The 24,538-nt window shown below is 44.4% G+C and overlaps 1 protein-coding gene across 2 annotated transcripts in view; it reads right to left on the bottom strand.

The window, feature by feature from the left end:
* Positions 1-18,843, bottom strand: part of MAPRE3 (microtubule associated protein RP/EB family member 3) — a 44,280-nt gene extending 25,437 nt beyond the window's left edge. For both annotated transcript variants that reach the window (XM_019735336.3, XM_019735335.3), the window contains exon 1: positions 18,682-18,843. The gene's annotated coding sequence lies outside the window, so the exon portion shown is untranslated. The remainder of the gene's footprint in view (positions 1-18,681) is intronic.
* Positions 18,844-24,538: the final 5,695 nt, after the last annotated feature.

Consider the following 24,538-nt stretch of genomic DNA (forward strand, 5'->3'; position numbering starts at 1 on the left):
AACTTTTTTCAATGTTTTTTACCAAAGGCCATATGCGGTAAAATACACAAACAGCCGGGCCACTCACTCGAGGTGAAGTACGTATTGCCTCACCTGGTTTACTTAAGTAAACTAAATATATTTTTGGAATTTGCTGCGGGCCAATTAACAATGGATTATGGACCGCAGTTGGCCCGCGGGCCACAGTTTCGACACCCCTGCTCTAGAAGCTGGAAAAGGCAAAGGAAGCAGATTTTCTCCTAGATCCTCCAGAAGAAACATTGCCTTGCTGACATCTTGATTTCAGCTTGCTGTATTAACAAATCACCACAAATTGGGTGGTTTAACACAACAGAAATTTATTTTCTCACTGTCCTGGAGGCCAGAAGTCCAAAATCGAGGTGTCAGCAGAGCTGCACGCCTTCTGCAGGTTCTGGGGGAATCTGTTCATTGTCTATTCTAGTTTCTGGTGGCTCCCGGCATTCAGTGGCTCTGACCATATCACCCCCATCTCTGCCTCTGCTCACACTGTCTCTTCTTCTCTCTCAAAACTCCCTCTGCCTGGACTTAGGGCACACCCAGATAATCTGGGATAAGCTCCTCATCTTTTTTCTTTTTTTACAGGACTTTATTGGGGAACAGTGTGTACTTCCAGGGCTTTTTTTCCCCAAGTCAAGTTGTTGTCCTTTCAGTCTTAGTTGTGGAAGGTGCTGTTCAGCTTCAAGTTGTTGTCCTTTCAGTCTTAGTTGTGGAGGGCACAGCTCAGCTCCAGGTCCAGTTGCCGTTGCTAGTTGCAGGGGGCGCAGCCCACCATCCCTTGCGGGACTCAAGGAGTTGAACCAGCAACCTTGTGGTTGAGCCCACTGGCCCATGTGGGAATCGAACCGGCAGCCTTCGGAGTTAGGAGCACGGAGCTCCAACCACCTGAGCCACCGGGCTGGCCCCAGCTCCTCATCTTAAGATTCTTAAATTAATCACTCATTTTGTCACAGACAGTAATATTCACAGGTTCTGGCAATTAGGACTTTTTGGGAGCTACCACTTAACCCACTAACCTCCTAACACAGAATTTGGACTTCCGACCTCAGAACTGTGAGATAATAGATTTGTGTTGTCCTAAGCTACTAAATTCATGGTAATTTGTTACAGCAGCAATAGGAAATTAATGTACTGACTCATCATATGTCCTCTCACTTGGACTCTCTAAGCTGAAGGATCCCTCTGATCTCTCCCTCACGGAGGTCACTCTGGATTATGTTGATTGACCTGAGGCCCTGGCAATGGTCTGAGCCAGACCTGAGGTGGTGGAGTGGGCTTCCTGAGCCTGCTTCTGCCATGTTCTTCTACGAGAATGGTTTCACCCACTCAGATCTACACTGTCAGAACTCTCCCTGGCGAAATGTTTGCACATGGAGAAAGGAGAAAGGAGAAGAGAACCTAGAACTAAAATACTGTGAAGCATCTCAGGAACTGGGAGGATGGCCCAGGGGGGAGTCTGTCTGATTTTAAGGGCCAACATCCTTCCCCAAAGTGGGGAAGAGTTTCAACAGCACATGTCTTAACAACCTCTCTCTGGACTGAAGCAGCTGATACCCAGGCTAGAGAAGGACAAATGCAGGACCTGGGCATATCCCTTCTACTCCTTTCCAAATGTTTCCCTAAACTCAGGCAGTTCAGCTAGTGATCTTGTGCATTTAGACACCTATAGGTCTGTCTAGCTAAGGCAGAGTTTTATTCTGCTCTTAAAACCAGGTCATTGCTCCTATGGTTTAGCTTCTCCGCCAGCACAGTGAAAGCATCTCCCAGGGATGAGTTCAAAGCAAAGTTCCCTGACATGTTATTTCAGTGTCTTGGAAATAGTGCTACTGGGGACAAAACCAAAACCAAATATAATGTTACCTGGGCAATGGGAAATGCTTTCCACATGTACCTTTCACTGGGATTTGAACATGACTACTGGGAAAAGTCTAAATGGATATGATTCGAATTTAGTTAAAAACTGAAAGAAAAGGCAGTAATATGGGCACAGTAGTAAACAGAGATAGTGGCAACAGGTTTTCTGTATGAAGGGGCTTAGGGCTGGTAATATGGTGGGGAGAGAGACACACTGGTAGCACTAAGACATACTATATTTGGACTGTATGTTTACTTGGACAGCTTTGGGTCGGGGGCAGCACTAAAACCCACCTAGCCACCTGTGGGGACAGAGCCAGGAGTGCAGTTTCCAGGCTCTCAGCCTCACGTGGAAAGGTGCTGGCTCAGGTAGTAAATGGTCATCACCTGTGATTGGATGGCCATCAGCTGTGGCTAGCTGGCCGTCAGCTGTAACCAGTGAGCCATTGGCCACTAATATAACTGCTGTGGCTATGCTAGCAGAAAATGGGGGCTAGCAAGAAGATGGTGGCTGAGCTAGCAAGAGCAGATTGCAGTTAGCAAGTGAGGTTGGTTGGTTGGCAGAGAAGCGGACGGCGGGTTGCAGATCATGTGGCTCCTGCTTCCTGTGTGTCTAACCCAGCCACGAGCGAGAATACAGTGGTATGACTCCCCTATCCATGGCCCCGTGGGTGTTCCTTTTGGCCTCACCATGTCCTGCGTTATGTGGGGAGCGGGAGCTGAGACCCCGTCTGACACCCTGCGTGACACCACCCTTTGATGCCACTGCTGTCTGAGTGGTAGAATTACAAGCGGTTTGCATGTTCTTATTTATTCTTTTCTATCTTTTCCAGTTTTTATATAAGTGAACGATAGTAAGATCCCATGTCTTAAAAAAGAAATAATATGTTAGTATGTGTGTGGGAGATATAGTGGCAGTGATTCTCTGGGGACAAGGTGATGGAAGGCTTCTACTTTCTGCTTTATGCATTTCTGTAATGTTTTCATTTTAAAATATTTTTAAGGGCAATTTTGACTCACATTTGTTAACCAAAAAAAAAAAAGTTTTTTTTGATGACTACTATATACTAGAGGCATTAAACAAACATTATTCTTAAAAGTTTCTCTGAAAATATGAACAAGGTAATAGTGATTTTTAAGAATAATTTTTAAAAAATTCATGGGAAAACTACTGCGTGGCTGCAAATTAGGATGCATGGATTATTAGGGTGAGAGTGAGACAGGTGATGCAAAAACTCTTAGGAGTGTTCCTCAGTGGAATCACTGAGGAAGTGGCAGCCGTCTGAGGAATCTCTTTCCAAACCCCAAATCCCCACCACAGAGAAGGAAGCAGAGGGGAGAGGCAGCTGCTGCTCAGGGACCTGTAGGCAAAGGCTCCTGAGTTGTTTCTCTCAGCCGGCCTCCTGCCTTCAACATCCCAACTGCAGCTTAGGGACCTGGGAAAGCTTCATAAAGAAGCTGACAGGCAGCCTCTTTGGAGAGGCTGTTCCTAGAAGGGGCTGTCAATTCCAGCAAGTCAAGCTGAAAGCAATGCATAGACTAAGGTATTTCAGCTAACAGTTGTGGGAGCTCTAAAACAACTAGTTATTCCCTCCTCCCTCCCCAAAAGGTCATCTGCTCCAGGCAGCAAGCAACATAATTTCCACAGAATAATAGCCAGATGCTGGCAGAACCATCTGAGTTCAAATGATGAACTTTAAAGATAAAGGGGCAAATCGGATCTTCTTAACTACTCTTAACAATGCCTGTGTTATCACTGAGTTCCCAGTGCTCTCAAGAGGGCCTCAGAGGAGCAAGTCCTCTCGAGTTATGACCTTTCGTACATCCGGGAACAGCGCTGGGCCAGAGCAGTGCCTGGCTGGGTCTCACTAATGGAGACTTCCAGGCCATGGGAAGTTCTCTGGGCTACAATCAGAGGCTTGTTATATCTGGGAAGGCACAGCGTGCTCATTCCACTTGTTGTCAGACTGGCTAGGTTCAGAAAGAAACCTCAAGAAGCGTATCAGTTCTCGGGAAGTGCTCACAGGCAGGGTGGCGGTGCTTCAGTGGAAAAAAGGAGTCTCCCCGTGGAACCCAGTGGGCTCCTGCGTCAGGGGCTAGTCGCCCATTCCCAGGAGAGTGGGAAATGGGCCATTGGGAGGAGAGTGGGAAATGGGCCATTACACTAGACAAGTCGACTGTCTTTACAGAAGCACAGATTCTATGGTTGGGTCTCTGAATGTCCTTCTCACTGGAGAATGAACTCCGCCTATTGAACGGGGTCCACGTAGCAATATTCTCTTCCTCCCACTTCCTCTGCGGGAAGCTGGTTTGGGCCTTCCTGGTTTCCATTCCCAACCTGGAGACTGAGAAGTCCAAGGACTGCTGTCTCCGTACTCTTGTCCACTCGGAATGAATGTGAGCATTTTAGTTTCTTATTGCAGTCACTACCTACTCACTCCTGGGAACCAGCACATAGACCAAGGGTGACAGCAACAAAAGAGCCCTCAGAAAGCCACTCATCCAGCAACTATTTGTCGAGCCTCAACTAGTTCTAGGTCTTATAAGGATGAGTAAAAGTCAGTTTTGGTCCTTGACTCCTGGAGCTTGTTATCTAGTGAAATGGATAATCAGTAATAAAATAGTCATACAAATAAGTATACAATATAAGTTACATTAAGTGCTGTAGAGGAAAAATACAGGACTAGTGTTTTGAAAGCAATGGTTTTCAACCTTTCAGTAAAAAATACATTTTACATTAGAATCCAATATATACATACAAACACACACACACAGACATATAATAAAACAAAAGCCTCATTAAATAATTCTTACTCTTACTATGAGCAATGTACTCTGATATCTTCTGGTCTATTAATTAAAAAAATTATGGTTACAATCCAATAAATTGATGTCACAACCAACTAACGGATGTGATACACGATATAAAAAACCCAGTCACGGGGGCCCTAACCCGGGGCAGAGCTGGGGTAGAGGTCACAGCACAGTTCCCTGTGGGAATGACCTTTAGGCTAAGCCATGCGAGGTTAAGCAGAGTTAGCCCTAAAAGCCCAGGAAAGAATGTGCCAGGCAGAGGGAACAGCACATGCAAAGATTCCTCCTTTTATAGAAAAGGAAATGAGGGACTAAGGAGGGATGTGATTTGTTCAAGGTCACGTAACTCTAAGCCCAGGTCTCCTAGCTCCAAGTTCAAGGTGCTTTAGTGTACTGCAGCTATCAGTTATAGTCTTCCTCTTCATTTTACTAATCATGGGCCAATTCTTCTCACCTCGGTTGACTAGGAGAAAAGAGAAAAGAACAACGCAGGAGGCTATGTTTACAAAGAGCCCATTAATTCTTCATGCAAAACAATGCACCTTAGCTCCTACCCCACCTGGCTCGAGGCCTGCACTGCAAGCTGTTTGTTCCTTCCCGGTAGGCACTGGCAGGAAGCCACACTCCAGCTTAGCCCTGGCTTTAATGAAAAGGCATTTACAAACTCTCCAGGCAAGGTTCAGACTCAGCGAAGGGCCTGGGAAGAATGCAGAGCACTGAGCCCGCTATTCCATCTCCCCAGGTGGATGCCGCACCTGCCTTCCCACGTGTTTCCACCTTGCTCAGTTCCCTGCTAGCAGTCCCGGGGACTGCTGGCAAGTGAGCTGTGTAAATGGCTTCAGTTGTGCGGCACGAAGGTAATGTGACTCCTGCAAGTGAAATATAGGCCACAACCAAGGGTGTCGGTCAGGATCGGGGTCAAAGTGGCTGGTGAAGGACGACGTGAGAAGGAGAGGGGTCAGAGGAGGCACGGGCCTTATGCCAAGTTTCAAAGCAGGCACGAAAGAAACAGGGCTGCTGTATACAGTTGCTCAGTTAGTACATTGCACAAAGCACCCAGGGAGGGGAGTGAGGCTGAAATGGAGCCCACACTCCACTCACAAAACTGTTCCTGGCAAGGGGCTATGTCTGCCTAGAACTTTGAGTCACAGAGGAATGGCTCAGTAGGGCACGTTGTCAGAGAGTTGGAGACAGCCAGACCCAAACAACAGCACATTGAAAACATGACTGTGCAGCCCAGGGAAGGTCTTAAACACCACTGGTGTGGGGGTGGATAAGGGCAGGTGGCTGGATGCCGGGCCCAGTGACAAGCTGCAACCACGGGAGCTACCGGCTGATAAGCAGACACCTGCAGTTCTAATACCTTATCCAGCCAGACTCGGATCCTCCTCCATCTTCACTTCTCCTTCATCAAGCTCGGAGTAATCAAGCCACACCCTGGAGGCACAGCTCCACTCCCGAGATTTTAATTATGCTTCAATTGTAGTTTAAAAAATGTTACTAGTAATACAGGCCCATGTAAAAAAAAAAAAATCCAAACATTACTCAGAGGTAAATAATGAAAAGAACAGCTTCTTCCCAGTTTTAAAATTAAAATCTTCCTCTGTCAATAACCTCCTTACTGTGCATCCCTCATTTTCCAAACCTGCTTTCTGTTCTCACTGGAGCCTGTAATTACGCTGCCCCCTCATTGTGCTGACAACCAGCGCCTGTCAGATCTGTAGTGCTTCCCTCCACCTCTGACCTCAGGGCCAGCTGCTTCACTGCCATTTTAAATGCTGCCTCCTCGGAAAGCTTGCCCCAAACATGCCGAGCTACACCCCCGTCCTGATGCTCCGTCACTGCTGCTTCTCCAGGCGAGAGGACTTCAGAGACTTAGTCCATTAGGAATTCATGGGCCCAACTCAGCCCTCACCCCTGTGCAACAAGACTTTTATTCATCTTGCAGACGCTCAGGCTCCTTTCTCACAGTGGGTAATTCAGGCCTCACCGCCCCCTCAGCAAGTGGGAGAGGTCTTTTCTTAGCAGGAACTCCAGTCAGCTCCCTTGGACTTCACCCTGCAAGTCAGAGGTAAAAGGAGCCACGCCCTCTCCTCCTGCCAGTCTCCGAGGAAGGGACTCCTTTCCTCCCCAGCAAAGTTACCTCTTCCCTGGTGTCTCCTAGGTCATCCTATTTGCTCCCTTTCTCTCTTGCACCTGGATTATTTTCCTCAAAAAAATGTTTCCCCTTCTGCCATCAGACATGCTCAGATCTCTTTATTATCAGAAATCATTCTAAGTCAAAATCAAACTCTTTAAGTTGGTTGGATCACCATGGAGAACAATGTATAATAATCCTATTAAAAACAACATGGAAGCAACCTAAGTGTCTACTGATGGATGAATAAAGAAAAATGGTGTGTATGCGTGTATTACATATATAGAGAGAGACAGGATGGCAAAAAATGTATAACATTGTAAGGAAGGAGAAAGCTGTATTAAAATTACACTGATGGTAACCACTTTGAGTAGCTCTTGTAATTGCAGAAGTCAAATGTGACTTGTATTTACCTTTTGTTATCGGTATATATTATTACAATTTTAATACAGTTTTTCCTTTCTTAAAATGTGTATACATTTGTTGACACCCTCTGTGTGTGTGTATCATTCAGCAATAAAAAGAAGGAAATCTTGCCATATATGATAACATGGGTGGACCTTGAGGGTATTACACTAAGTGAAATAAGTCAGACAGAGAAGAACAAATACCATTATGACCTCACTTATATGTGGAACCTAAAACAAAACAAAAAAACAAAAACAAAAAACCACACTCATAGACACAGAGAACAGATTGGTGGTTGCCCGAGGTGCGGGGTGGGTGAAATGGGTGAAGGTGATCAAAATGTACAAACTTCCAGTTATAAAATAAATAAGTCCTGGGAATGTAATGTATAGCATGGTAACTATACATTAAGTATAGTTATAGCTATAAGTAGTTAACAATACTGTATCGTATATTTGAAAGTTGCTAAGAGAATAAATCTTAAAAGTTTTCATCACAAGAAAGAAAAATTGGTAACTGTGTGGTGATGGATGTTAACTAGACTTATTGTGATCATTTCACAGCATATACAAATACTGAATCATTATGTTGTACATTTGAAACCAATATAATTAATGTTATATGTCAATTACATCTCGATAGAAAAAACAACATTGTTTATACCCTTTGCCTCTGTAATTCTACTTCATGGGATATATTCTGAAGAAATAACCCACAAAAGAAGGAAAGCAACTTGTACAAGTGATGTTCACAGCAGAAATATTTATACTTGCAAAATGTTGGAAATACCCCCATTGCCCAATACTAGATTGATGGTTAAACATACTCTGGCATCAGGATGATGGGATACCACAGAAAGAATGGGATATTTGAGTGATAGAGAGAAATCTGCAGATGAGGTACATTTTAATGCACAAAAATATATATAAACAAAAGATGTATGCTTATTACAATTTTATATACTCGTATGTTTGCTGATAGTGAAGGAATTGTTTATAAGAAAAAATTTGATCCTACTGCTTCTTCTGGTTACTACTTTTCTCCCCTTCCCTATTGTTCTCTGGTGACTATCCACCGTCTCTATTTTCTCTCTATCTGCTTTTCCCCATAAGCCTATGCAATCTGGCTTCTATTTCCAGTGTTTTACTGGACTGACACCCTTAGCAATCATCATGATTTTCTTCTGGGTAAATCCTAAGTCTAGTTAAACCAGTAGCACTGAAGCTCTCAACATCTTCTCTTCCCTGCTGCTGAAACCATCCTAACTTCCCCACATCTCTTCACTTTTTTCCGAGTTACGGATAATTCTCAGAGCTATTACTTGGAGCTCTGGTCTTTGTACTCTGTACCCAGGACCTCTGGAGAGGTCCCTTTCCGGGAAGCCACCCCGCCTGTGCTGCTGACTCCCACATCTACGGCTGCGTCCCAACCGCACCCTCAGCTTCTGGTTCTATGTGATCCCTCCACGTGGATGCCTCCAACTGTCAGCTCTAGCTCTCCGTGTCTAAAACTAACCTCCCCTCCAAACTGTCTGTCTCTTCAACGTCCTAACTTCTGCTCAATGTCACCAATGCTGTCCCAAACTCAAAACCAGCTCGCCCCCTCCGTGTGGTAAGGGGACCTTCGTCGAGTCCTCATCGCACACATCCCCGGCTGTTCCTTCGCGGAGGCTGCGCCTGGCCCCATGGAAAGCCCTCCCTGGGGTTCTGTCTGCTCTTCAGGGCAAGCTCAGGTTCCGCTTCCTTTGTGAAGCCTTTTCCGCTTACTCCAGTTCACAATAATTATTTCCTCTCAGAATCCTTTTTGAATTTAGACTCTATAGTACTATCGACACACAAGACACTGTTCCTTTCATTTCTTTTGCTGGAACGCTCTTACTCCTCTGTCCTCTGGTGGGCGGGAGCCTGCGTCATCCTGCACATTCAGCTCCAGTGTCTCCCTGTGTGAAGCTTTCCCCGTTCACACAGGCTCAGGGTCACCCTTCCTTCTGGGTTCCCAAAGCACCCCTTCCCATGGCTGCTGGAGCTCTCATCCCCTTGGGTTGCAGTGATTTTCTCTTTTGTGTCCAATTCTCTTGCCAGAATGTGAGCTGAGTTTCTTAAGGACAAAGACCATGTTTTACACCATAAAGCACACAGATGTGTCACTGACATCTGACAGTGTCATACACACTCATCATTCCACACATCCATCTTATCTCCAAACCAGACTGCCGTTCCCTCGTGGACAGGGGTTGAATCTCATTTCTTTTACATCTCTCAGTGATTTAGAACACAAAACAGAAAGGACTTACAGAGAGTACTTATTGAGAATATACTTAGAATAAGGCCTTATTCTAGTAGACAATATTCCAGTAGAAGACAATATGCAAATTTATATGAATAACCTCTAAACCTGGAAACTATACTTTCCGGGGAATACAAGTCTTATCAAGTCTCAAAACCCTGCACCTTGCTATTTCGGGGCCAGCATAACATATCTCTGTACTTAGCAGTGGTCTTGTCACTTAAAAGTGTTAATAGGATGCCCAAACTGGGAACTTTCAGCTGGGAAGTCTCCCCGTCTAAAATCACAACAAATCAGAGACTAAATCAGCATCCCTGATAAGCGGCAATAACCCGCAGAGAAGGAGGTGGTGGGGGAAGGTGCGGCTGTCTGCCAAGAGTCTGGAGCTGCAGAGAAGTCTGACTACACAGTACATATTATACCAGCGGAGATAAGCCTTCAGTGAAACACTCCTCACATGGGAAGGGATATTTCATTTCAGCCAGTGGTCCAAGACCTGCCCCTTTCACATGACACAACGCACGTCAGTCCAAGTATGATCTTGCTAACTCAGAGCAGCTAAAATTTCAGTTCTTACCAGTCAGGAAACACCATTTAAATTACAAGGTGACCAGGACGACAACAACAACACCCTCAAGAGAAGATAAATGCTTCTTTGACAATCACTCTCTCCATGGGTGGAGCGTCTCCCGCCAGCCATACCTAAAGACTTGTTCACTAATAATCCCAGGCGGCAGGGAAGGCCTCCACCCCATGTGGGACAGGTGTTTTGGGAGTCAGAACCATCTGGAAAAAGAGGCACATCCTGCTTAGCAAACATTTGTCGCAGCAGAGGCTGAGCTGTGGGACAGGCCATATGGCCCTCAATTCTAAGTCCCAGATCCCCAGTGCTCAGAGTCGGGCAGACTCCACCACTGGCAGAAGGCAGGTATCAGTCCACTGGACGGAGTCCCTGAGATAATGTACAATGTGTGTGTGGATGGGAAAGACACAGCGAGAGGACAGCTGCCAGGCCAGCCCTTCCCTTCACAGCCAGCAGCTCCAGGGACCTGGTGGAACAAGGAGGGAGCTGCCCAGTCTCTTCCTGCAGAGGGCTTCTGCTCAGGCCACTGGCCGGTACCCAACCTTCTCAATCCCTGTAAGGAAAAGGGCCTCTGAGCTAATGGCTGATCAGAATATACCCAAGGAGACAAGGGAAAGGAGACTGCAGCAGCCTGGGCTCAGTCGTCCAAACAGGTCGTTCAGATAGGCACACACCCAGCAAACATGAGAGAAAGGCTCAAATAGGGCCCCCAACACACTGGGGAACTGGGAATCTAGAAAATCTGAAGACGTGGAAAGACAGCCTACCCAAAACAGCCTTGTGGTACACAGGTTGTTACTGAAACTTGCTAAATTTAAACAGCAAGAGTTAAGAGGCAAAGAAAACTATCTTAAAACACTTTCTTTTCATGTATTTTTTTTACATCTCATTTGAGTCAAGACAGATGACTGCTTGGATGGATGGACTTGGAGTTTCTAGGCTGATTTTAAGTGACAGGCCCACCCAATAATACCTCAGGCATGCTCTCTCTCCAAGAGGACATGAAGTAGCTCTCTAAAGAAACACCTTTGAGAAGTGTTTATAATTAATCATGGCAATAATGAAACAAAATAACCATAAAAAATTAAAAACCTTGTGATTTTTGTAGAGATTGTGCTACTGCATGGAATCTATAAATCACTCGTTTAAAAATTTTGTAATAAAAATTATAGTTGCTTAACACAGGGAAGTTTGGAAAACACTTAAAAGCACTAAGAAAAATACCCATTCACTTATAATTCCATTATTTAAAGATAATCATTTATGGTTTGGCATATGCTCTTCTAGCACCTTGTCATACTTTTCTGTATAAAAATTGTATAATTCTCAACATACTATTTTACATCCTTTTTTCATTGATTGTATCAAAAGTTTAAGATACTAATAAATATTCTTCTATAGGATTTTTAATGCCTGTATTTTATCTAGATGAATGTGACCAATCCCCAATTGTTGATCCTTTTGGTTGTTTTAAATGTTTAATATTAATAATGTTGGATTAATAAAAATCCTTGTAAGAGTATTTTTATACACACCTCTGATTTTTATAAATATTCCCAGAATAGCAATTTATGGTTTATGGATATGTGTCCTTTTAAGGCTTTTGATATACATTGTCCAAATTACTGAGCAGATTTGAAGCCATGCTTCTTGCTCAGTTATTTTAAACATATCACACAAGTGGTATGTATCTCCTATATATAGGAAATAGTTTCAAGAAAAAAATAATCTTACATGGAGTCAAAACACTTTAGATAGTCCAAGTCATTTATTTCAGGCAAATGAGAAGTCCAGAGCTTAAAACACTGATATTATACTAAAAAGTTGGGTAACAACATCTGGCCAGTTTAGCCAAGTTGGTAGGGCATGGTACTGGTGAGAACAAGATCTGTGGCTTAGGCCAGTATTGGCCAGTCAATTCTACACAGAGGAGAAACCATCCCAGGGTGCCTCACCAACCTTGGCCAACTGTCACACAAATTTGTACTTCGGGCCAAAGGGAAGACTAGATGACGGAAAGTGGATTACTCAGCATAACCCATCCTAATTCCTGGGTAAGGGAGCATGTGTCCAAATGATAGGTGTGTCATCTTTCTATAATAAGCAGGACATCTGGCTAGGAAACACAACTGACCGGCTTATGAGAAAATTAAAAGCGCAATAATACTTAATAAAGTTGTCATAGTTTATCAGTAAGTCCTAAGAGAAACACTTAATAAATTTTATGAAAGGGGTGCTCTATCAGCCAGGTTGGAGCTAAAACACAGCCACTGTAACATAGTGTGTCAGCATTTCAGTTGGGGTTCCTTTAAACTTCCAAGCCCTCTTGACGTTAAGTAAGAGGCATGGAGTTTTCATGAAGACCATATGGTCATATGGTCGGATGCCATTTTCATCCATAGTTGAAAATTAAATTACCTTATTAGAATAGTAATGATTACTTCAACTGGTCAAGAGAAAGAGGGGACTTCGCAAGAAGGAAATGAAAAGACTAGGAATAGGTGTTGAGGTAGGAGGTCAATAAGTACGCTGGGCTGCCAGGGAAGTGGCCACGTTGGAGGGTCCTGCCATCCCTGAAGAGCCTGGTTTGATGCCAACTGGCTTGGTCTGCTGGAGGGAAGCAGTCTAACCCTATGTGCCCCTGTAAAGGCTCCATGGAAAGGAGCCACAGAAGGCTCCATGGAAAGGCAACTGCTTCTTTTGTACCAAAATGTATTCACTGAAAAACAACCACTACCAATTCTACTGATGTTTGTGAAATTATAAAAACGTATGTGTTTCTAGACAATTCATACCTAGAAACATGTAAAAATTCCCCTTTGAGTCTTCTCTTCCACAACCAAATCTATTATTATTATTATTATTATTATTATTATTATTATTATTTTTCAGTCTTTGGATGCTATTCCTGGGTATTTTCTTCCCTCATGAAATTTATAGGAATTTAAATTCATTTATGTTCTCTGATCTGAATGGCCCTGGTTCGTTAACTTGGTGGTCTCTGCCTTGAGCCCATCTGGAATCGCTGCCATCCAAAATGACCTCCCTTTACCTCTCTGCCCATTAGTGAGGAGGTTTCCCTCCTAAATGGGTAGCTCCTTTCCCTGGCCCTTCAGAGCTCCTGGATGCAGAAGCTGATATGAGCAAAGTCACCAAGTAAAGCTACACCTCTAATAGAAGAGAAAGTGAATCAAGACCATGTGGGCTTTACTCACAAGCAAGAACTCAGCAGCTTTTCCACTTCAAATTAAGATCACTCCTCAGACTGGCCTCCCCAGCTGGAGGACCAAATGCCCCCACAACGCACACAAACACACCAAGTGTGCACTCTCCTAGTCAACTGCTCCTGCCCTGCCAGTCTTTTAGATAACCGGGTCAGCTGAATACATGGAGACAAAGGGGTATTTCATATACTCCTTTTTTTGGCAGTTGAAATAACACTGTAAGTGCCAGGTCTTCATAGGACAAATCTTCTCTCTGTGCATGTCAAACACACGGAGAGGTCTGCCAGGAGATTGGAGCTACTGAATTGAGGACTGAAGATGGATTTAAATCACAATAAAATTTTGAAAGCATTATTTTTTATTTTATACTTTAGTGATATAAAGTGATTGCTACCTCTTATTAAGCAGGTACTCTACATTCTTTTCTTTCATTTAGTCCTCACAACCACCCTGTAAAACAGTCATTCCAGACTTGCCCGTGAGGAAATCGGCACTCAGAAGTCCCACGACTTGCCCAACGCCACACAGCCAAGAAGTGGCAGGACTGGGGTTTGAACTCAGGTCTTTTTTCTTCTAGAGGCCAGGCTGCCTCACTTTCCCAAGGTAGGGATTAGAGGTCCCTATGGCTTCCAGAAACTAAAAAAGGCTACATTCTGGGAGCTGGAAGAGAATCCTCTTGGCCCCCTTTCGGCCCTCTCCACCTTATTTTCTGGAATGCAGCAACTTCACAGATAAGAAGTTGAGAAGACTTCAAACACCCTCCTTCACATTTACTTTATATTAGATAACACAAATTTAAAAAAGAACAACCTCCCTGAAGTTGGAATGTGTGAGGAAAAATTATTATTGTTAAGGTTGCAAGACTATTTAATTAGTGTGACACTACATTTTGCCTGGCTTTGCAACATCTCAGACAGTAAAACAAGCCCTTGTCTACAGTGCTAATTACAGACTACTCAATTATTTTTATTAAAACCCTTTGGAATATTAAACATGAGGGATGAAGCAACGTGGTATTGCAGAATAGCTCTAGTCTGGAAATCTGGGTTCTAATCCTGACTCAGCAAGTAATAACCATCAGTGTTTATTTGCATGATGTACATATGCTATAGTATTTTCACATACTTGCTACATTAGTCGGGTGACCTAACCCTTGGTGTCTCGTGGAAACCTGGAAATGAGGACATTGAACTATACCATTTGAAGTCCTCTCCACTTCTAACATCCTAAGTGGGAAGGACACATGTCTTTGGATCTTTACAAACATGTTTGTAAACAGATCGGGGCAGATGCATTCTGGTTGAGAAAATTATATTTTCTGTTCAGCTTTGGAAAGATGTTACTTGGTTAAATTCAGGTTGTACAATTCAGTTCTGACAATTAAGTTCGCAAACTCATCCTAGAAAAAGTGTTACATACCTCATTGCTGAATATCACTACGGTCACCTTTGAAGTACTCCCTTTGGAGTACTTCGCCAGCACCTAGTCTACCCTAATGAAAGCAATTTTGGAACTCTTTTTCTGGAATGGCCATCAGAGCTGTCGTTGTATTACCCTTGATGTCCTGAATGTCATCAAAATGTCTTCCTTTCAATATTTCCATTATCTTCAGGTAAAGAGAGAAGTCATTGAGCCAGATCAGGTGAGTAGGGAGGGTGTTCCAATGCAGTTATTTGTTTACTGGCTAAAAACTCCCTCACAGACAGTGCTGTGTGAGCTGGTGCACTGTTGTGATGCAAGAGCCATGAATTGTTGGCAAAAAGTTCAGGTCATTTTCATCTAACTTTTTCACGCAGCCTTTTCAGCACTTCCAAATGATAAACTTGGTTAACTGTTTGTCCAGTTGGTACAAATTCATAATGAATAATCCCTCTGATATCAAAAAAGGTTAGCAACATCATTTTAACTCTTAATTTGGACTGATGGAACTTTTTTGGTCGTGGAGAGTTGGCTGACTTCCATAGCGCACTTTGACGCTTTGTTTCAGGGTCGTATTGATACACCCATGTTTCATCACCAGTGATAACACGGCCCAAAACATCGTCTTGCCTTTCCAAAAAGTCTTGGCAAACTTCGACTCTCCTTTGCTTTTGTTCATCAGTGAGCTCCTTCGGGACCATTTTTGCACACACCTTTCTCGTGCCAAGATTTTCAGTTAAAATTTTCCTAACTGTTTATTGGTGTTTACTTGCTCTGCTATGCTCCTCACAATCATCCGATGATTTTCATGCACAATTCCACACATTTTTACAATGTTTTCATCAGTTCTGCTCGTTACTGGCCGCCCTGACCTCTCTTCATCAGTGACGCGTTCTCTCCCCTCAGAAAAACGTTTAATTCTTTTTTACACTACCGTTTTCTTCATGGCATTACCCCCATAAACTTGGACTAACATGTCCCTGATTTCACTTCCACTCTTGCCAAGTTTAACAAGAAATTGAATGTTTGTTCATTGCTCTAATTCAAGCTCAGACATTCTCACGACAGCACACAAAAACATGCAACAATAATGAATGCTGCTCAGCAAGACACTACCACACATCGACACAAACACAGCTGTGAGACACTGATATACCAAGGTTATGAAACCTCACCGAGCTGTTTGTACAGTGCTGCCAGTGTAAGTGCATGGTGACAAGTTCACGAACTTAAGTGTCACACCTCGTAGCTCATATGGTATTTGCTGCCAGCGAATTGGCTTAGCTTCTGGAGGGTACCATATTAAGGCTTTAGGCTAGATTCCCACATAGGCTCTTTCCTCTGTTGAATAGCCAACTACCATGCCTAATTCCAGCCAATCATCTTGGATACATATCCCAGTAGAGTAAGCTGGCTTGGGGGAAGGACTTGAAGAAATCTGTCCTCACAATGCGTGTACTCTCAGGACGATAGGTCAGTAATGGCATCATTACACACTCAGGAGTATTATAAATCTTACTCTTTCTCACTTTTAAGACACACAAATCCCTCCTTCAAGTCTTGCCACCTCCTGGCTATTTCCACGTTCCTGAAATTAGGATTACCTTAGAATCAACATATATAATTTGATCTGGTAGTGTTATTTTATCTAAAATCTGTTGGTAAATTGTTGATGTGCCTTGCCTTAGAATCAAGGACATATAGTGCTATAAAACCACAACATAGATTACATAGATTTAGGTCTAACTTGGTTCAAATAATGTCCCTCTCCTGGATCTTAACAATTATATTCAATAACAACCGGATGGGCAATGTACGAGACACAGGTATTAGTTCTGTTTCCCAATCGTAGCAGTTTAAAAGGCATTCCATAATTATCTCATAAAACACTGGTACGGATTTCAAAGGCAAATTAACCCACATAAAAACCACTGTGATACTCTGAAAATGTACTGTCCCACAGCAGACTGCAAAAGGAACATTTTACTCATATGCTCCCGATCTATCTAGCCTTGACAAATTTTCTTGCTTCTTAATTCACAACCCTCCATCCCAGTATATCACTGATTCCCAAAATATACTCAACCCAGGAGGAGCAGCTCTCCAGTACAGCTGTCTGCTCCTGCCCTGCCCGGGTATTTCGGTGAGCTATGTGACACAGAGAGGACCACACAGAAGGAATGTAACTCTCAGACCCCACAGTTCCCATCGCCCTGCAGGCAGGTGCATCCCGCCAAACCCCAGACTGGCATTCGAAACAGAAGAAACTGCACTGCTGCATGGGGGCTGTAGTTTTCCTGAACTTCATCTCTATGTTTAAAACTAGGGCGACAGCCATCTTTCCTACTGTAAACTAATCTGATGGGCATGGGAGTAGGGAGTGGCTCTGAGGAGGCTGCCAATAGGCCATGATTGAGCAAAGTCAAGGAGCAAAATCGTGATTTCTCACTATCTGCAATCCCAGAAACTCCACATTAGTGGGTCCCTCAGCATGATTTTTTAGGAGTGAACCATCTACTCCTTTTGCAGTAGTAAAACCCAAAGCCTCTTGTACAGTTTAACTGGCTGATATTTAAACATATTTTCTAACAGGACACTCAAATCTGGAAGCCAGACAAAAAAAAAAAAAAAAAAATCAAAGGAAGTTGGCGATGAAGTACACACACAATAGTTAGGAGCCCTCAAGTTCAGGCATGTTTATTAAGATACAGCTACTGGCTGTGGGCAACAACTCAGACTTTGGCTGGATGTCTGCTGGAAAAAGAAACCAGTTTGGGATATTCCTCTATTCCAAGATCAGGGAATGCAAGATGGGCAGGTGGAGGGGTAGCAAACACAACCCAGGGAATCCTCCAAATATGCTAGAACCCCTATCAGGTGACAGCTCCCACAAAGACTCACAGCTGCAGAAGGCCGGTGGGTACAGGCCTTAGACCTACACCACGGAGAAACCCCTCTCTCCTCTCCCATCTGCACATGCTAGACTAAAACTACGTTTTACCCAGTTGCTTCCCACATGGAATTCACAGGCATCAGAGATCAAATCCTGCCACAACCCCTCAATATACAAACAGTAAGCACTTGCTATGGATGACATCAAGCCTGTTTCCAAACCTCACAATATAACAGGATTGTACTGAGGGGGTGAAAAATGCATTTTAAACAGTACGGCAAGATGCTTATTCACAACTACACACCGGACGTGCAAGAACTTCAGCTCCCACATGCAACCTTCCCCGCCTGCACGCCCTCCCCACAGCACCCGCCACGGCAGTACTGAGCCCACCACGAGGCCACCGTGCACCAGCCGGTGTTCACTAAACAGTAGCTGACCACGACGGGGCTAAACCCTTCTCAGCAAAATCTACTCTGAAAGCCACTCGAGCTCTTAGCCGCCGGTCAGAACTGTCCAGACCCGCTTCCCACACCAGCCAGGGCAGGAGCGTGTGGGTACGAAACCTGAGGCCCGAAGGTTTGGGCAGGCGGAATGTCCCCCCCTCCCCCAAGTCTCCCCTCGCTTTCTCCCTTGTCACTCTTTTTCTGGCGTATCACTGGGGAAAACCAGAAAGGCCGGAGGTGTCAGGCCCAAGACAAGTAAGGAAGAGAGACAACGGCGGACGGGTGGCACTTGGGGGGAAAAAATCAGTCCAGGGCCGAGGTGCGGTAGCGCCACAACCAGTGGGGAAGGACCCCCAAGGCGGGTCTGAGGGAGGGACGGGGAGGGGGAGTGGCTCGAGGAGGCCTGACGGCTGCGGCCGCAGGGAGCCCGGGAGAGAGGGATGGAGGGAAGGAGGCGAGTGGGGGGTGAGACGCAGTTGGGGGGGGCGGGAGCGCGGGTGGGTAGGCGAGGGGGGCAGGCCGGTTCCCCTCCCCCAGCCCGGGCCCGGGCCTCCCGCTGACTCAGCCCCACGGCGTCTGTCGCCTCGGCCCGGACTCACAGTGCGCGACGCGGCTCCGGTGGAGGCGGCGGGGGAGGGGACAGGCGGTGGGAGCGCTGCGGCTGAGGCTGCGGCTCCGGCCGGCGGCTCGGGGGCGGAAGGTCCTAACAGAGGCCGCCGCGGTCTCCGGCTTCAACGCACAGAGACTGCGGGGGAAGAGAGAACTGCGCAGGCGCGATGCGGCCACCGCTGTCAGTCCGAGCGGGGCGGGGCCAGGGCACCCGCCGTCTCCAAGGCAACCGGTGGCGAGGGAAGGACAGCCACTACCTCCACCTTGTCTTAGCAACGGCGGCGGGAGGTGGGGGGCGACGAGAACAGTCCCTATAGATTGTCATAGCAACAAGGAGAAGAACCCGCTTCATAAATTTACCGCGGTACCGAGGGAACGCTCTTAACTTGTCACCATGACAACCGGGAACAGCCCCTTCCTTTTTCCTTAGCAACAGGGTAACAATTCCCCCACCCTGTCTAACTGGTCACAGGAAGAACCCTTTGCACCTGATTCCATAGTAGCCAGATGACGGATTCTTATCTGTCTCACAGCTACAGCAAAGGGAAAAGTGGAGAATATTTTTTCTCTTTCAACAACACGAGAGAGCTAAGGCTGGGTTTTATCTCCTCTCTTACAATTACAGCCTGTCAGTCGAATCCCCAAATTCAATTTTACTCTACTTGTATTAAACATTCCTTTTCATTTCCTACCAGAAAGTCTATACCTTTACTCCTAAATCGAGCTAAGAAAATCGTCTATGTACATATCATTTGAGTTTTTATCAACTGTACTCTCTCCCAATGCATTTGTAAATAATTCGTGTTTCTTCTTCTTGCCCACTAGCTGGCTTAGATTCTACCTCCTCATAACTAGCTCCCACCTTTGATATATTTATTGGTGTTCCCGAATTCCCATTTCCAAGTCTGCTTGCATGGATCTCCCCAGTTCTTCTAGATCCCTCCTCTTCCTGCTCATGCCTGCCTGCCCAGGTTTCCACTCTTGTACCTCTCTTGCCTTGGTGTACACGTCTATCTCCCCAATCAGACTATGTGCTCCTTGTAGGCAAAAATTCTGTCTTATCAGCTCCCTCAGCATCTTGCACAGAATGGGACACATACTGGAGTTCCAATAAGTGTTTATACAATTGAATCAAGTGAACACAAAGATTTTCTTCAAAGATTCTTTAAAGGTTTTCTTTGGCTCCAAAGAAAATGGTGAAGGGGGTCAAAAGGTAACAAAACTAAAAGAAAACAATTTTTCATTCTTCCTCACTTTCTCCGACCTAATTGCCAGAGTCTCAATCAACATTTTCCCTATGATTTTCATATGTATTTCATCTTTAAGTACTACTGCTACTATTATAACTCTCTCACTCCCTTAGCTCTCCATCGTAATGCCAAAACTCTAGTAATCTATTAATTGAGACTCTGGCATTCTCTATTTCCTGAATCCTCACCTCTAGCTAGTCTACCTTCTATACTACCCAAATGTTTCCACTAAGTAAATTTCCTTACGGGGTACTGGCCTCCTCCATGACTCCTGTCACCCTCTGTAATCAGTATAAACTCTTCATACCTTACCATTCTATCATATCCTAACCAGCTAGGATTGAGCCCTCTTGGTAAACATCACTGGCCTCTGCTGGGCTTGTTGACCAGCTGGAGATGCTGCATTCTCTTCCAATGACTCAGAAGGAAGAACTCATAGGCTAGCATTCTTTTCCAAGTCTTCCTGTCTAGCTCCCAGAGATTGAACCCCAGGACTATTGGTGTCAAAGCCCTCTGATTGAGCCCATTTTATCAGGGGAGAATCTGAAGGCAGACAATTACAAATGGAGAGAATAAGAGAGGGACAGGGCATATGCTGAGTCAAGATTCGCTCCTTCCATCCAAGGCAACTCACAGAAAGGAGAGGATTCTTTGTAGAGGATACAACTAATTCCCAGGACAAATCAAGAGGTTAGGAGAGCAAAAACCCAGGTTACACCTTTTCTTAGCCATAGAGTTGGAGAAATTAAGTTGTTCCTACTATATTTACAGGGTGTCTGGGTGCTACAAAGACAAGGGGAAAATTTCAGACTCAGTTTATTTTGCTTGCCCATTCTGAAGTTTCAGCTCAGCTCCATGGTTGTAGGTATTTTTCAAACATTTCCTTGCTTTCTGACACAAGATGTTCCAGGCTTATCTTATACCTTTCCTGCATCAACCCTGGAATTGGCCATTCACCAGGGAGCCATGGGTCCCCCTGACTTTTTGACACTCTTTTTTCCACTGTCCCTTGCTCCCTAAATCTGCCCCTAACCAGGGATCCTCCGTATCTCATTTTCCTCTCTCCTCCCTCTATATATACTCTGAATGGCCTAATCTATTCTCACGACCTCTGGATCTGTATCTCCATCCCAATCAGCTCTTCTGTCAGACCTGTATATGTAATTGCCCTGTAGATAGTTCCAACCCTATGTCCCATAGGCACCTCAGATTCTGTGGGTTTTACCTTATTTACCTTTCCCCCCATTTCTATATTTCTTTCTATATTCCCTATTATTGTTAATAGTATCACTATCCAAGAAAAACCTGAGGATGAGGTTCACCCTCACCTTCTCCCCAACTCCCTATTCCAGAATTTTCTAATACTATCAACTCCACTTTTAAATGCCTTTCAGAACTATTTCCCTTCTTCATCTCCATCACCTTCACCGTCTCTTTCTTGGATTATGGCAGAGCCTCCCACCTGCCTCCAGTCTCTCCCAACTCTGGCCCATCTTCAACACCACTGCTCCAAGGCTCTTTCTAGAAGATAAATCCTATTACATAACTCCTATGCTTAAATCCCTATGGCAGTCCTTCTCAAACTGGCTGAAGAGACTTTCTGGGCACAGGGGATTCATGTAAGGAAACAGAGTGGAGGAGCTATAGAATAGTTACTTCTTCCTCAAGTTTAAACTTGGCCCATGTGGGGATCGAACTGGCAATCTTGGTGTTATTAGCACCATGCTCTAATCAACTGAGCCAACCGGCCACCCCCTCAAGTTTAAACTTTATGTAAAGATTCAGGAAAGCAACATTTTAAAATATTAAAACTGTGGGGACAGAGTCCCAGAGAGCAGTTTCCAGGCTCTCGGCTTCACGTGGAAAGGTGCTGGCCCAGTTATTAGATGGCCATCGGCTGTGACCGGTTAGCCATTTGCCACTAATATAACTGCCGTGGCTACGCTAGGGGGTTGGTTGGTTGGCAGACAAATGGCCGGCGGATTGTGCATCGTGTGGCTCCTGCTTCCTGTATCTCCGACCCAGCTGCCAGTGAGAATATAGTGATATGAACTCCCCATCCATGGCTCTGTGGGTGTTCCTTTTTGGCCTCACCACATCCTGCGTTCTTATGCAGGGAGCGGGAGCTGAGACCCAGCATGACAAAAACAAACAGATATATGATGAAGTAGAATGCAAGAATCACATGATTTTAAAGACAAGTTGTTTAAAAAGAGTTTGAACTCAAGGTAACTCTAAGCCTGTATTATCCACTGCCTTTTAGGGTACTTTTATGGAAAATTTGAGACACACTGACTTAAAGGATAAAAGTTCAGCTTCCTTCACACGGTGGACAAGCTCTGTTATAATCTGGCCCCTATTAACCATTTTCACTTCACCCTCCATTCCTTTTATGCCCCTCATCCCAACCTGGTTACCTCTTGCTATATCTGTCAGCCGCAAAGAGCATGCCCCTTGCAGTTGGCTGAGTAAGCAGTTCTGTTTTGTGGCTGAGCCTGCATTATGGGGGCTGCCCTGCTTGGAGTCTCTCCTTTCTCTTCGTTAGGCAACCTTCTACTCATTCTGCAAGACCAGTTTTAGTGTCATCTCTTCTCGGACAATGGCCTGGACCTCCCCCAGGCAGTTGACATGTTCTCTTTGGTATCGAGTACATTCTTTTTCTTTTCCAGAGGAGAATGGATTTTTAATAGATCTTTAAATGTGATAATAAGATATGTCAATATATTAGCGTTGACTATTACTTCATATTATCAATTAAAACCTATCAGTGAAAGAAATGAAAGGAAATAGCATGGTATTGATTAGTCTAGATGGAAATAAGCTGACAAAACTAGTAGCATCCCTGAAAAGTATGGTGGCTTTCAAAATGTATTCCAAAATCCTAGAGCAGTAGTTTTGAACATTTTAAAAAAAAATTCGATACCCTTTGCAAGTCTAATGAAATCTATGAATACGCTCCTTAGAAAAATGCACACATATGCATAGAGACAGTTTTGTATAAAATTTCATTGGGCCTCCAGGTGTTCCTGAAGCCCCAAGTAAAGGACCTCTTACTATTAGCCCTGCTCAAGTACATTCTTTATCATAGTTCCCCATTGCCTGGTGTCACCATTCTTGTTCACATCTCTCCCCACCAGAGGTCCTCACATTCCAAGACCATATCTTATTTACCTTTGTACTCTTAGCACCTCACATGGGACTAAAAACAGCCAAGCAAGTTAGAAACAATCTGGCCTTCCTGTACTGTTCCCAGGGTGATTGGGAATCCAGGTGGTGAAGGGAGTATAAGAAAGTGGGTTAACTCTGGCTGGTGGAGGTTTAGATTTTAAAATGGAACATGCAGGACTGTCCTACCTGGTGTGAGGTGAAGGTAGGGAGGAGCTGTGCTGGTAACTGTTACCAACATTATTCATTATTCATTTGAAACCAGCTAAAAGTGGAACAGTGCATTCAAATAGGACTGATTGCCACATAGACGAAACCCTTGATGTGGATTTAAAATGTAGAAGTTATCCATGTAAGCAGGATGTAATCTTGCTGAGGAATGAATTTTAATCACACAGCTTGAAGCACATGAGTCCTTATCTAGAGAGTGAATCGAACCCTCGACCCTGCTGGAGCTGCACAAGCATTGGGGCCAATACTTCCTGGATACGTGAACTTGAACCTTGGTTTTTCTTACCTGGTGTTGTGATGGGTAGATGACATAATGTAGGAAAAATGCCTAGCAGTGCCTGACACACAGTCAATGCCCAACAAATGGTAACTATCAATAATAACCGAAACTCTCATTAGGGTCAAGAAGTCACTTGATTTTCCTTTTCAATTGTACCGTTGCATTCCATAGGAGCAAATACGCAAATCTAGAACTTGCAAAGGTCTTACTTAAGACAACTTCCCTGTAACCAGTAATGCCCTATGGTATCTAGAATGAACAGTAATTCTAGACCAGTGGCTTAGGTTGCAAGATGCTACACTGCTTTTTGTGGAAGACACCCACCATGATGATGGGGTGGGTGACAAAGGCTTGGATTAACTTGGATGAGTCTGAGGTGGCCTCAGGGCCCCAGGACTCTTCTCTTTCACCTCTCAGCTTTTGCAGCAGCAGCAGCTCTTCCTGCTGCTCAGTGGGCACAAATCATGCCACTCTGCCTAGTGATCATCAACTGAAACGACCAGGGCCAATTCATGCAAAGGTATCATCAGATAGGGGTTAAGAGCACGGGTTAGGGAGCTACATGAACTTGAGTGGAAATACTAAATCACTAGCTAGCTCTATAGCAAGTTATTTAACTCACTTTCTTCATCTGTAAAGTGAGGATAATAATAATAAAAACCTCAGAGAGTTAATATGAAGATTAAATGGATCACGTTTATCAGGTGCTTAGGACAATGCTTGGCACGTTGTGGGCATTCAGTAAACAGTATCAGCTATTATTGTTATTTAAAAAGTGAAGTGTTAACATTCTTTGTAGAGCTCTTTTTACAGCAGATATAAAGTTCATTGTTACTGTGGCGCTTTTAGTTATCTCTCTTTCACAGTATTTCTTATTTATAAAGGGGAAACTAGCATTTATTCAGCTCCTGCTACAGGTAG

This window comes from Rhinolophus sinicus, chromosome 2, assembly GCF_057876585.1.
Source record: "Rhinolophus sinicus isolate RSI-liver-muscle chromosome 2, RSI-T2T, whole genome shotgun sequence".
Lineage (NCBI taxonomy): Eukaryota > Metazoa > Chordata > Mammalia > Chiroptera > Rhinolophidae > Rhinolophus > Rhinolophus sinicus.